This window comes from Lissotriton helveticus, chromosome 9 (genome assembly GCF_964261635.1).
Source record: "Lissotriton helveticus chromosome 9, aLisHel1.1, whole genome shotgun sequence".
Taxonomy (NCBI): domain Eukaryota; kingdom Metazoa; phylum Chordata; class Amphibia; order Caudata; family Salamandridae; genus Lissotriton; species Lissotriton helveticus.
The window spans coordinates 587200497-587214560 of record NC_136070.1 but is presented as its reverse complement, the minus strand read 5'-3'; the positions used below and the strand labels follow the sequence as shown (position 1 = coordinate 587214560).

The following is a 14064-nucleotide window of genomic DNA, read 5'->3' as shown; positions in this document are numbered from 1 at the left end:
ATACGTTGGAGTAAGGTCAGAAATTCTCAACTTAGGACATGAGCGCCACCGTAACTCTGTGGGAAGATACCAGGCCTGGAATGAACAATTCAGGCTGGTTTCTCCTCGTGAGTTACTGGGGGATCACAGGGCAAACTGGCCAGAATGAGGAATGACCCGTCAGACCCAGTATTACCCAGTCCCAGCACTCAGGTTTTCACCAAATTTTGGTAGATTAACACGGATATTTACCATCTGCTCTTGGCAGGTGGTACATTTCTGTGGCGGCTCGTATGTGGTGTAAGGTGGAGTTGGGGAGAATGTGGCCCCTCAGGCAGAAGTAATATTTGCTCCCGCTGTGGTGCTGAAGGGGTTAGCGGGGTTGGCCTCTGTCTGCAGTCCGGGCCCCTCTCCAACCACAGTTTTTTCTGGTTTCAGACCCTGGTCTGGAGTTTTTGGACCTAGTAGTTTCGGATTTAGAAACACTGCAGCACACATAGCTGAACAGCAATATCCTCCTATTGGCAGCTTGCAATGGGGACCTTAGTGGAGTGGACTGAACACAAGTAGCTATGGGCCTGATTAAAATGGCAGAAGCTGAAGGCAGAAAGAATAAACCCTGGACGTAAGCTCACATGTACTCAAAAACCTTTGTCACGCACTCGGTAGACAGTTACCTCATCCAAACCTTACTTGTTAACCATTTAGTGACTCCATATACTGTGGCATAAAAGTAAATCTAAGCTGGAAAGTAGTGCCAACATATGTTTATTTATAAAAATGACAAGAATATGCTTGCATCCATATTAAAGATAAAAATCCTTTAACTGATTTATCAAAGGACACACATCAGGTTAAACAGACAATTTATTAAAAAGCCAATACAGTATTTTTAGTAAAAACGCTCATACATTAAATAACACACTGGTTAAAACACAAGACCCTGTGACCCCAACATTACAGTTATGATATTCTATTGCCCGCCTGTTTGTGGCGGTCAGCCCACCATGAACAAGTTGGCGGAAAGGGATCTTATCAGGTTGAAATCTTTTCATTGGCTTACATGCCGAGCCACTGGTGTTATGCAGCAGGTGATGACACATCTTGCTGCAAGATGAGGCAAATTATGCAAGTTAAAGCGGCAATCACTTAGGATAGTACTACTTCATAATTGTCATTTTTGCACGTGCTAAGTGTCTGGGCAAAGGGTTCACTTCATTAGTACCAGTTTAACATCCAAATACAGAAATAAGCAACTGAAAGGTGGTCCGGTCATCCTTTGCATAGAGCGTGCCACTGCGCGGCAACACGTGGCCACGATTTCAGTAACTTTATCCGTTTGAGCTAGAAACTTTTTTTAATTTTTTTAATTTGTAGATTATGCTGGAGATGATGGGTCACGTGGTAAATCTATAATTATGCAGAAAACTCAGCGGACGCAGAATCCCATAATTGCAGTGGCCCTGCTTATCTGGGTCGATGTGTTGCCCTTGGAGGCGTTTGGACTAGGCGAGAAACGGATAAAAAGTTAATTGCCTAGTTTCCCCCCGAATGAGCAAAAAGGTATGTGCAGTTGTATTTGACACAGACCTGTTGTTATTGGTCTACACCTTTTGAAGGGAGCAAATCCCCGGAACATTGGCAGGATAATTCGGGGTAGATTGGATTTCAGATCGACCACGCTGAGACTCTTTAAGAAAATGGTTACTGCCAAGTTACTGATTTTGTTTAGGTTACCCACCACTGATGCATGGGCCTAATGACTACTAACCATTACAGACCTTTGCTGTAGGGTATGAAGCTATAATACTTTACAATAGTTCAGGTCGTTGTTTTCTCAACTTTCTGCTCGATAGCTATAATCGAATGGGTACATAGGATTGTTTCTGATCTATCAAGATTATATAGTGGGGGCGTGCTAGTCGATTCATAATGATTATATGTTGGTTCTGCCACACCATTCCAATGTTCTAATGTTCGAACGACCCACTGCTTACGTAGTGATTATATGCATTTTGCGTTGTGCGTAACTGTTCCAATGTTTATACATGACTAGTGTAGACGGGAGGGTTGCTGCGGTTTTCCTCACGTCGCCATGCTTCTGTACTACAGTTGGGGAGGGTGGGGTGGGGGATATGGGGGATTGGGGGGGATGGGTGTAGTGTTCTTTGGTTTGCATTTTTTCTTTTTCTTTTTCTTCTTCCTCCTTTTTCTCTTCCTCTTCCTCTTCTCTTTTCCTTGCTATTTCTTTCTCTCCCGGTCTGTCTCTTTGCTCTTGATTGGACAAGTTGTATCATGCATATGTTGTATTTGTCTGCCCGTACTCAGACCAGTCATGTTCTATCCCAGGGCGCCCAGATGTCTGCGCATGGTCTCTTCCCGTTTTACGTCATAGGGAACAATCCAATGTGTTCTGTGCATAATGCGCCGTGTAACATGTTTCGTCTTGGCGCTCATGGTCCATTCATGATACATATACTAATTTAAATGTCACATACACCGATCTCCACTCCATTTGGGGCAAGCTCACTTGACCGGTTGAAGATTCTGTCTATGAATGTTAAAGGTTTAAATCAACCCGTTAAAAAACAAAAGATATTAGACTATGTACGCAGGCAGAAGGGAGACATTGTATTGCTACAAGAAACCAAACTAGATGCTAAACAATTTTACACTCTGCGCAACAAGTTTTATACGGAGGTTGTAGGATCTAGTGCACTTGGTAAAAAGAATGGAGTTCTGGTATTACTGTCAAAGAAGTCCAAAGTAGAATTACTGTCTTCCTCATCAGATGAAAAGGGACGCTGGGTCACAGTGAAACTTTCTAAGGACAACACAGAATTCTTTGTCACTAATGTTTACGCACCTAACGCTAGTGACTTGGACTTTTGGCAGGACTTAGTCAGGCAGATTGCAACGATACCTGATACGGCGGTACATATATTTGGGGGTGATTTCAATCTCCCTTTTGACCCGGCCTTAGATAGGGATTCAAAATGTGTATTCAAACCGAACAAATCACACAATGCCTTTATCAAACTATGTCAACAATTTCACTTAATTGATACATGGAGAATACAAAACCCTACTGATAGGGATTACACTTTTTACTCCTCCCCTCACGACTCGTTCTCCCGCATTGACTACATTTTCATTACACAAAATGGCGTAGCAAGGATAGAGGATACATCAATTGAACCTAGGGTACTGTCAGATCACTCATGCATTTCTCTATCCATTTGTAACATTAAACCGACCCCTAAACAAACGTCTTGGAGACTCAATGAAGAAATCTTAAGCAAAGAACAAAATAGAACTGAAATTCTAACAGCCATTAGGTCTTATTTGGAGAATAATGTGAAAGGGGACACTTCAGATCTAGTACGATGGGAGGCTTTGAAGAGTACAATAAGGGGGGGTGTGCATCAAAATTCGTTCAGCAATGAACAGAGATTGTAATGCAAAGCTGGAAGGGTTAGAGGCTGAAATAGCTATCCTAGAGAACAAACACCAAATGACAAGGGACAGGGAGACGTTCAATATTATGACCAACAGAAAATATGAATATAACAAGCTAGTGAGCGAAAGGGCGGGGGTGTGGCTAGACAGGAAGCGAAGGTTTAAGCTATGTGAATCTAATAAGGCCGGCAAGAGCCTAGCGGCATACCTAAAATTCAAGGTCCAAAAGAATGCTATTAATGTTATTAGGGACTCTGCAGGAATTACTCACTCAGACCCCCAAAAAATAACTGAAGTCTTTAAAGACTTTTACGAAGACTTATACGCTAAAAACGAGTTGGTGGATGTAGACAAGATTCAGGAGTATCTACAGGAATGTGTTCTACCAAAATTAAAACCTGAAGAACAACTCAGTCTTAATGAGCCGATCTCGGCCACTGAGGTGGAAAAAGCGATCAGGGGATTGAAATGCGGGAAGGCACCGGGCCCAGATGGCTTCACGGCCAAATTTTATAAAAGCTTTAAAGCGGATTTGATTAAACCTCTTCTAAACCTCTTTCACGAATTCACAGAATCAGGGGAGGTAAGGGGCACATTAGCAGAAGCTACTATTGCACTTCTGCCAAAAGACGGCAAAGACCCGTCACTACCAAAAAATTATAGGCCGATTTCGCTGATCAATTTAGATTGCAAACTACTGGCCATGATTCTGTCAGCCCGTTTACAAAAAGTCCTTCCTACCCTTGTACACCCATCCCAAGCGGGTTTCCTGAAGCATAGATTGTCTAGTGATAACACCAGAGTGCTAGCCCATGCCCTAGAAAAAGCAAAACTTCTGAAAACTCCCACGGTAGCTGTCACACTAGACGCGGAAAAAGCCTTCGACAAGGTAGATTGGTCCTTCCTAGAGGCGGTTCTACACAACTTTAACCTAGGAGAGACGTTTACTAAACTCGTAATGGCTTTATATGCCGGCCCTACTGCCAAGGTAAGAGCGGGTGGCTCCTTCTCTTCTTCCTTTTGTTTGAAACAGGGGACGAGACAAGGTTGCCCACTATCTCCATCTCTGTTCTTACTGGCAATAGAACCCTTTTTGTGGCATATTAGACATAATGAAGCCATTGCTGGTGTTCCTTTCGATGACTGCACTGTAAAATTGACTGCATACGCCGACGATGTGCTGATCCTGACAGAAAAAGCCGACGAGGCTATCCCGGCACTGATGGACACAATTGAGGGGTTCTCTAGAGTTTCAGGGTATAAACTGAATAAAGACAAAACAGAAGTTAAGTTACTGAACAATATTGGGGGTAAAGAAATTCTGGGTTCATCTGGCCTCACCTGGCAACCGAAAGCTTTTAAGTATTTGGGCTTAGATTTTGAGAAGGACTTGGTTACGACTCTGAAATTAAATGAAGATTTGACATTAAAAAAGATATCTAAGCTGCTGGACAGCTGGTCACCAAATTTTTTATCCTGGTGGGGTAGGGCTGAGACCCTTAAAATGATGTGCACGCCTCTAGTTAACTACTTAGCCTCTATGCTACCCATGACTTTTTTCAGACGAATTCATTAAGAAGGTAGATAGGTTGTTCGGAGAGTTCCTGTGGCGAGGGAAGAAAGCCAGGATATCACTAAAAAAGCTGCAATTAGCAAAGGAAAAGGGCGCCCTGGGCCTCCCCTCGTTCAGGAACTACCAAACAGCCTCCTCTGTAAGCAAGGGGCACTTTGGCTGGTTGATGCTACATCCTACACTCCTGTGTGGCTAACTATTGAACGTTCCTTAATGGCACATGCACCCCTCTCGGCTATCCTCACCATGGACTTGGCCCATGTACCTCACTCCAAATACATTCTATTAAATACCAGAAGAGCACTCCTTCGACTTGATCAGTCTCATAAAACTGCTTCGGTGATTAAGAGATCTACTTTGATCTCATTATGGCGTAACCCTATGCTCCGGATGGAGGGTCAGACCCTTTATTGGGAACTGTGGGCTGCGAAAGGTATACATATGGTGAGTGACCTCTATGAGAATGGCAGGCCCCTACCCTTCTCGTCGTTGCAAGAGAAATTTAATTTGCCACCCATAGAATTTTACCAATTCCTAAAACTGAAAGCCGCTATCTCCAAATGTCCCCTCACTACAGACTTGCCTAGGCTAGTGACCCGTCTCCGAATATTGTACCATGCTGATCATTTTGTTTCCAGAGTATATAAACTGCTACTCCCCCTGCCCAAGAAACCACATAGGTCGACAGAATGTAAGTGGGAGGCGGAGCCTAACTCCACAGGCCTAGCGATAGACTGGGAAGTGATACACAACACCGCACTAACAAACAAGGTCTCCCCGATCCTATGCCAAACGAAGTATATGTTGTTGAACAGAGTGTTTGACCCCCCAGAAACTGTTTAAATGTAAACTGAGGGACACGCCTACCTGTTGGAACTGCCAGGAAGCACCAGGTGACTTGGCCCACATGCTTTTTAATTGTTCCTTATTGCGATCGTTTTGGAGTAAAATATTTACATATATTCAGCAAGTATTTGGAATCACCCCTATCCAGGAATTTATATATGTCATTCTGGGCCCTTTAGAAACACAATTGCCGGACATTCATGACAGACAATTGCTTGATATCATGTTGACATTGGCGTGCAAGGTCATACTTTTACAAATGGAAAAATTTTGCTGAAGTCAACTTTAAAATGTGGCTGGAATGGCTTTCCTTTCTAAGAGGGGCGGACAATCCTGCACTACAGTCAGCCACTTGGAAACCTTCGAACAACAAACTCTGGTCGTCCCTGGATGCTTCATCCTCCCACTTTGAGCCTCCATGAAGTACAGCTCAACGGTCAACTTGGCTAAATAGGATCATTATAGACTTTGGTGGGATTGAATGTGTATGCTTACTGTATATTTCCTGTTACGCGCGCAGCGGACCAGGTCTGGGTAAACCGATTGCTATTGTTCTACGGATACACCTGTCCTCTCTCTTCTCTACTCTTTTCTCTCGTTTTTCCTCTCTCTCTTTCTCCCCCTTTTCTTCTCTTTCTTCTTTGACTTGATTTGATTATTGTTAGTATCACTCCGCCAATACTTTATTCATGTGTACCTTGGAAGATTACTTGTATTGTTTCTATTTTCATCTTTGTTCTTCAATAAAAAAAAGATTTGAATTAAAAAAAAAAAAAAGGTATGTGCAAGTACTCAAGTATTCTCCTGGCTTGGGGCTCAACGAGGTTGCCCTCTGTCCCTTCTGCTTGCGGGTTAACGAAAAAAGTACTTTGCGTTCTCCTAAGGTAGGTCAACAGGATTACCGGGGATTACTAGAGACACTGCATTTCTATTCATGCAATTTTGGTGAAAACGTAATCAAAATCTCAAACTATTAGTAACTATTATTGATATATATTCACGTTTATGAGCGCTGCAAGTAATTAGCAATAGGGAGAGACAGCCAGCGAAACAGAACCAGATAGGGCAAGGGGTGGAGGAGAGAGTATGAGCAGAAGCCAACAGAGCCTCCACTCTTGGGCATGTAAGGAAATGGATATAGTTTATGAGAAACCTCTTAGATGAGAAGCAGCCTGTGTGACTGTCAGTAGACACTTTCCCGTCTGTGGAGAGGAAGTGTGTGGTTAGCTGGTTAGGGGTGGGAACGTGGGAGACAGAGCCACAAGCCGCTCTGTAGTTTTTAACACATTGTCTACACATCAGACTGTGAAAATGTCATGCACTGGAAAAGCTGCAAATATGTACTATAAGTCAACTATCTAATATCTGCAGAGCAGCATATATACATTTCACTGTACCTTTAAATACACCAAATGTTTTAGTGGTGCATTACTGACCTGGAGGAACTGCTGGACAACAAACATTAGGCATGAGGATATACCAGACACAGTAGAAGTGAATGTTCACAAATTACACGTGTAAAAATGAAGAATATGTGATACAATTCATAACTGACAACATAAAAATGAATGCAATTTATGTGACTCGGTAACAGTCTATTTTTTTTTATTTCTGTAATTTTTTCCTCCCTAAAAAAAATGTCTGTCGCAGACTTGCACCAAGTTGGTCACTTCGAAATAGAAAACAGACAACATTTTGAGCTGGACTTTATTCCTCTGATCTGACATACTGGGAAACACTGGTTTGGACTACTTATTCTGTAATGAGCAGAGTAAACCTGTAAAATAGGATTACTTATGGTCTTTCTAATGCTGCAAATGATATAAAATATTTAGCATGGTAGAATGGGGGGGTGATAAGGTCTATACACGAGTATCGTAAACTGCTGTGAATGTATTATGTGAATTATCTGTGCGGAGATATTGCCTGATTTATGCCACGATATGTAATGCCACTTTCTTATTGTTTTAATGAAAACAGTTTAAAAAAAAAAAATGTAAATAAAATATTTATCATGGCACACAAAAAGGAACCAATGGGACAATTCTAGAAGGAGAACATTCCCAGAGAAAAGCATCAAATTCAACTTCATTAGTTTGTCTTCCAAACTGTCCCTTCTTTTGGAAAGCCAAATTACCAACACCAAATCTATTGGGTTTGCCAACGCATGTTTATTAGAACTGTGTCAAGATAATGCAGCTACTGAAGTGTGGTGTTCTCCACAGTAAAATCAAAGATGGGCTTTAGTCATCCCAGCCATACAGACTAATCTCAATGCTCAAGTACTGAGGTGGACAGGGCGGAGTAAAAATGTACGAGTTTCTGATTTTAACTCTGAAATTAATATTTTCTCCCCACTACAGAAATAAACAAGTATTGGCAAAGCCAACAGGCCTCGGTTTTGCAAGAGTTAGAGTTAGTGACGCGTTAAATGACAATGTCTTACTTATGTGTTATGGATTGTAGTGGATGTATGTGATGTGGAGTGTAATTATGTGGGTTGGATTGGAATGGTTTGTTGCAAAACTGTGTGAAATTGAATTGTGTGGTGTGGAGTGGATTTGTGTACTGTAATTACATGGCATGGTGTGCATTGGAATGGTGTATAGTAATTATGTGGTATTGAGTGTACTGAAATTATGTGGAGTGGGATTGGGTGTCATGGAGTGCAATTATGTTGAATGGTATTTTGTGTTGTGGAGTGGTATGTAATGGAGTTTATGTGGTGGGCTATTGAAGTTTGTGGCATGATGTGAAATTCGGTAGTGTGGATTGGAAATATGTGGTGTGGTGTGTTGTGGAATTCTGTTGTCGAGTTGAAATATGTGCTTTTGTGTAGAATTATGCGAATTCTGTTGTCGAGTTGAAATATGTGCTTTTGTGTAGAATTATGCGATGTGGAATGGAAATGTGTGGAGTTGCATTGTGTGGCATAAAACTGTGGCGTTGAGTTGAATTATGCAGATTGGAATTATATGGCATGGTGTGGAGTATATTTATGTGGATTTCTGCTATGTGACAGAGTGGTTTTATGTGGGGTGTATTTATGTGGTGTTGAGTAGAGTGTAATTTTGTGGAGTTGAATCCTATTGCATAGAGTGGCATTATGTGGAGTGCAATTATGCTGGGTGGTGTTGAATTGTGTTGGGTCTTGTGGGTCGCACTAAACATCAAAACATTTATCAAAATGCAGAGCTGCCAATTTGCTTGAAAACACAGGCACCCCTTGTTGCACCAAATATAAGCAAACAGTAGTTAGAAATATGCTATATGCCCCATGTCGGAGTAATAAAATGTTTCGGACAACATGCCATAGAGGTTATGCTTCCTTGAGAAGCAATGGACACTTTGAGAATCTTGTTTTCAGGTGTATAGGAGAGTGGTCCTACTGTCTGAGCTGAACACCACGCGATGAGGAGACAAAGCTTTCACAGCAAATCTGGAGTTCCAAAATGACAGACCACCTCTTAGGGAGTCAGGAGGACAGTTTTTGACAGTTCTTGCAGGTGAGCAACCCTCTCCTTTAGATAAGGATCTGGAAGATCTTTGCGTACATATCCTGCCTGTGAAAATGGGAATGATGTCCTTACACCAGGTCACGGGTTGCTTGTTATTCTGTGTGACCCAAACACATTTGTTGTACTGGCCTCGTTGACTGTGGCCAATGAAAGCCAACAGTTTTTTGGAAGTCTAAATCTCAAGATGAAATTGTGGGATTGAGGAATGCAGGATACCACCATGATTAGCAGAACCTTGTATTTTTTGGATTGCGATTTTCTGCAGAGTGAATCTTGACAGAGCTATGAGCCCTTCTTCTTGCTCTTAAGAGGTGCTTTCAGAAGGTCCATGCACAATCGAGCTCTTGAGAACCATGCTTGTCAACTGGAAGTGAGAGTGGATTTTATTTCACTGAGTGAGAGGACCAGTATGTGTAGCAGACATGGTGGTGACCACCCAAGATGCCTTTTGCTTTCAAAAGCCATTCATCCACGTAAAGGAACACGCATACACCTCTATGTCGAAGGGGGCTGCCACCCGGCTAGGCATGTGGTCAATGCTGATGAAGGAGGCCCAAGGTTAGCATACAGAACTGGTAGGGATGGCCATAAAGAGTGAAATAGAGGTGCTTCGATGGTGCAGATGTAAAAATATGCATCCTTCATGTTCATAGAAGCCAAGAACTCCCCACCGTTGAAGGGCCAAACGATGTTGAGAAGGTGTACTACCCTAAAGTTTTCCTGTCCTGTTTGAGGTACATATTGGAGAGCCTAAAGTTCGGATGGGGCGCCATTCCTGAGATTTTTTGCAAAGAACCCAAATAAAAAGCCAGGGTGTCTCAGCAACTTTCCCCGGATTCTATAGCATGTTTTAGCCTGTCAACGAAGATATTACTCCTTTTGAAGGACGTGAGCAGTGGTTTGGAGACAAATTTCCATTGCATTTCCACACCAGATTATATTCAGCACCCATTGATATGGGTTGATATCATGGCAGTTTGGGCCAACAGCCCATATCCTACCTCCTATGGGATGCTTGGGGGTAGATACCCGGAGAAGTCAGGAGTGCCTAGCGGGATACTGGTCCTACTAAATGAGGCACCTCTCCCTTTACGCGGTTCCTTGCTGGTGGCCCGTTGCTGCTTTCCACACTGAAAAGAAGACTGCACCTGTGAGTAAGTCTTTAGGTCGAACCTGGGCAGCGCATGCGCTGCGAGGTATCCTGCATGGACGTGAAACTCCGCCCATATTTTTTCCATTGGCTTGTGTCATTGTCCTTTGTAAATGCTTGCTACAGATTCGTTAATAGGCTTATTAGTCCCTCCTTAGTACTGCCTTTTCTTCATTTGTAACCTCCCATGAGGACTGGCCGTTTAACTTCCGTTGTTACACGGTATGTCTTATTTAGTCTGTAAGCACTATGTTCTTTAATGAGTTTCACCTAATGCAGGCACGACATGCTTTCTTGTACCGGTCCTCGGAAGCTTGTTTCCGGTCCAGGGAAGACATGGCTTGGCAGTTCGGGCTGGACTGTTCCCATGAGGCACAGGGTCAGACTGATTTGCATATAGCCATGTCTGAACTGGGGTGGCAGAGTGGGCTAAAGAACAGTGATGGATTAAACCCAGATCTTTTGACTGGGTGTGAGTGTTTGATTGATTCAGATGCTCCGTCCATCACCACCCCCTTTTGTACTGCTTCTTGTACCATCCGATACAGAAAAGGGGGTGGTGATGAACAGAGTGTCTGAATTAAGCAGACCACTCTTACCCAGTCCAAAGATCAGGGCTTGATCCATCACCGTTATTTATCTCACTGCCCCATCCCAGCTCAGAACCTGGCTATATGCAAATTAGTCTGTCCCTGGCCCAGTGCATCATGGGAACAGGGCAGACCAAACTACCAAGCCAATTCTTCACCAGAAAGGAGACAAGCTACCGGGGACCGGTTTCTGGCATTTCAGCCTCTTCGGCCCGGCTTGCTTGAATCCTGATGGAGCAGTGAGAAAGGGACTCATGTCTGAGTATACCCTGCCACACCTATAGTGGCCAAAAACGATACAGAAAAGGGGGTGGTGATGCCAGAAACCGGTCCCCGGAAGCTTGTTTCCTTCCCAGTGTAAGAATTGGCTTTTGTAGTCTGGTCTGCCCTGTTCCCATGATGCACTGGGCCAGGGACAGACTAATTTGCATAAAGCCGGGTTCTGAAACTGGGATGGTGCAATGAGCTAAAAAACGGTGTTGGATCTAGCCCTGATCTCTTGACTGGGTGAGAGTACTCTGCTTAATTCAGAGACTCTGTCCATCACCACCCCTTGTTGTAAATAATTTTGTCCACCCTAAGCGTGGAAGGGTATACTCAGATGTGAGTCCCTTGCTCATTGCATCATCAGGATTCAAGCAAGCCGGGCCGAAGACGGCTGTAATGCCAGAAACCGGTCCCCGGAAGCTTGTTTCCTTCCCAGTGTAAGAATTGGCTTTTGTAGTCTGGTCTGCCCTGTTCCCATGATGCACTGGGCCAGGGACAGACTAATTTGCATAAAGCCGGGTTCTGAAACTGGGATGGTGCAATGAGCTAAAAAACAGTGTTGGATCTAGCCCTGATCTCTTGACTGGGTGAGAGTACTCTGCTTAATTCAGAGACTCTGTCCATCACCACCCCTTGTTGTAAATAATCTTGTACCATCCAGCACACCATGCACGCTTTTATTTTCCAAGCAGCCCGGGACAATAACGACCGCTTCTTTGCAATTAAATAGGGCTCGCATTTACAAGAGTTTGAGCTATTGGCATTATAATGACAATGCCTTTTATTTATGTGTTAATTATCAAAACAGATAAATAAAAGGCATTGTGATTTACAATGCCAGTCGCTCAAACTCTCGCAAATGCGAGACATATTGCACTGGAAATGCTAATGGACTGTTGGTGTGAAACTTTTTCAAACAGTAAGCGCTTCTCTGGCCGCAGGCCTGGTGCAGGTAGTGCTGAAGGGTGCTCAACAATTTTGCAGTCTTTTCACTGTGCTTTATTGCCTGGAGTGCATCATTTACATGTTTTACAAACAGGTGTCAGTCAAATAGCATTTTGTGAACGTTGGACACAACTATTACAGCTGAAGAAACAAACTTTCTGTTGTGAAGAATGGCTTTGGGTGGTGCAGTGCAGTCTTTAAGTAGGTTCAAGAAATGGTGAGATTTAATTTGACGGCTGCCTGTTGTACCGGAAGAGTATGGCGCTGTTGAAATTAATGGAGCTGCAGCAAGGCCCCAACCCTTGGTATTGAGGGAGTACAGACTATAAAGATTGTGGTACTGAAAGTAGATCCATAGAAACTAGGAAAATTACTATGGTTGTTTACATACTGTACAGAGTGGTGAAATGGGATTGAGAGCGCAGACAGACTGTAGAAAATGGTGCAATGAGAATGAGTGTATGGAATGTAGAGAATAAGGCAACTGGGAGGAGAGCGTACAGTGTGCAGAGAAAGGGGCACATACTGAACACAACGGGTTATAGGAATACGTATACTCTCAACACTTTAGTTTTGTCCTGATTACGCAGCTATCAGGCTCAAACTGTTAGCAGGTTAAGATTTGTAGATCGGGGAAGTGGTGGTACGCAAGCAGCAGAACTCAGTGCAGCTAAATAGATTTCTGAAGCATGGTTTACATGCTCCTGCTGTAGACTCACACTTATGACTCAATGTTAAATTGCCAGTGCAGTGTACCCATAGTAGTTGGAATTCTTCGTTTTGACAGTGCATTGTGCATTTTAAAGGGGGTGGGGCATGCAACAAAAGTAGGATCATGAAATTACTGACCATATATATATTTTTTGTGCTTAGTATATGTTTTGTGACGAGTTGTTAGGTTTTATTACAGGATGAACCACCCATGAGTTTACTGCGATTGATCATGTTGGCATTATTTAATGATGTAACTGCATTTAAATCTTTTAAATGCATGCGTACAGGCTACAGAGAAGGGGTAGTCACTGGTGGCAAGCTTGAGGTAAAATATAACATCAGGTTTCGTGGCTGGTAATTGCCTGGTCCCACCTACTCCTCCTTCCCGCTGTTGACCGTGTCAGAACACAAAAATCTCCAAGGGTACCAATACAAACACTTTTTTTTTTTTTTTTTTTTTTTTTTTAAATAGCTCTGTGGAAATCGTCATCTGTCACGGAGCGCATGCTAATGTAGAACCATCTTTGAGTTAAAGTGGAGTGCCTGGTATGTTCACCAGGACTGCCCGTCTCTCCCTCTCGGGACCTCCGTGCCCCAAAGCACAGCAGGAAGCAGCTGGAGTAACCAGGCTCTGAAGATTAATGTGTAAAAAACCTGGAAGCAGGGCTCAAGGGAGGGCATAACCTGCAAGCTGCCAGATGCGTGCCCTGCCTTGGTATCCAAGAGCAGCAGCAAGCTATTGCAGGGCTTCATGGTACAAGTGCCACGGCCGTGCGCCTGGCACCGGAGGCGTGTCAGCACTTGAGGGTGGAAGGGTGTGAGGCATGGCTGATTCTAACGAACATTTACACTGATCAGAAAGGTGATCGCTGAAAGACAGCCGTGATGCGAAGTGGAGTTGCGATGGTGATAGTCTGCTGAGGGCTGAAGTTGCCGTATATGGAGAGGATTATGCTACAAAAAAAATTTAAAAATCAGAGAGCTTGTTGTAAAGGTCTTGCGGGTGTGATGTTGCTGGGGGAA

General features: G+C 43.3%; 1 protein-coding gene across 1 annotated transcript in view; it reads right to left on the bottom strand.

The window, feature by feature from the left end:
* The window catches only part of BATF2 (basic leucine zipper ATF-like transcription factor 2), a 60244-nt gene that overhangs the window by 33504 nt on the left and 12676 nt on the right, over positions 1-14064 (bottom strand). The gene's annotated exons all lie outside the window — the stretch shown is intronic.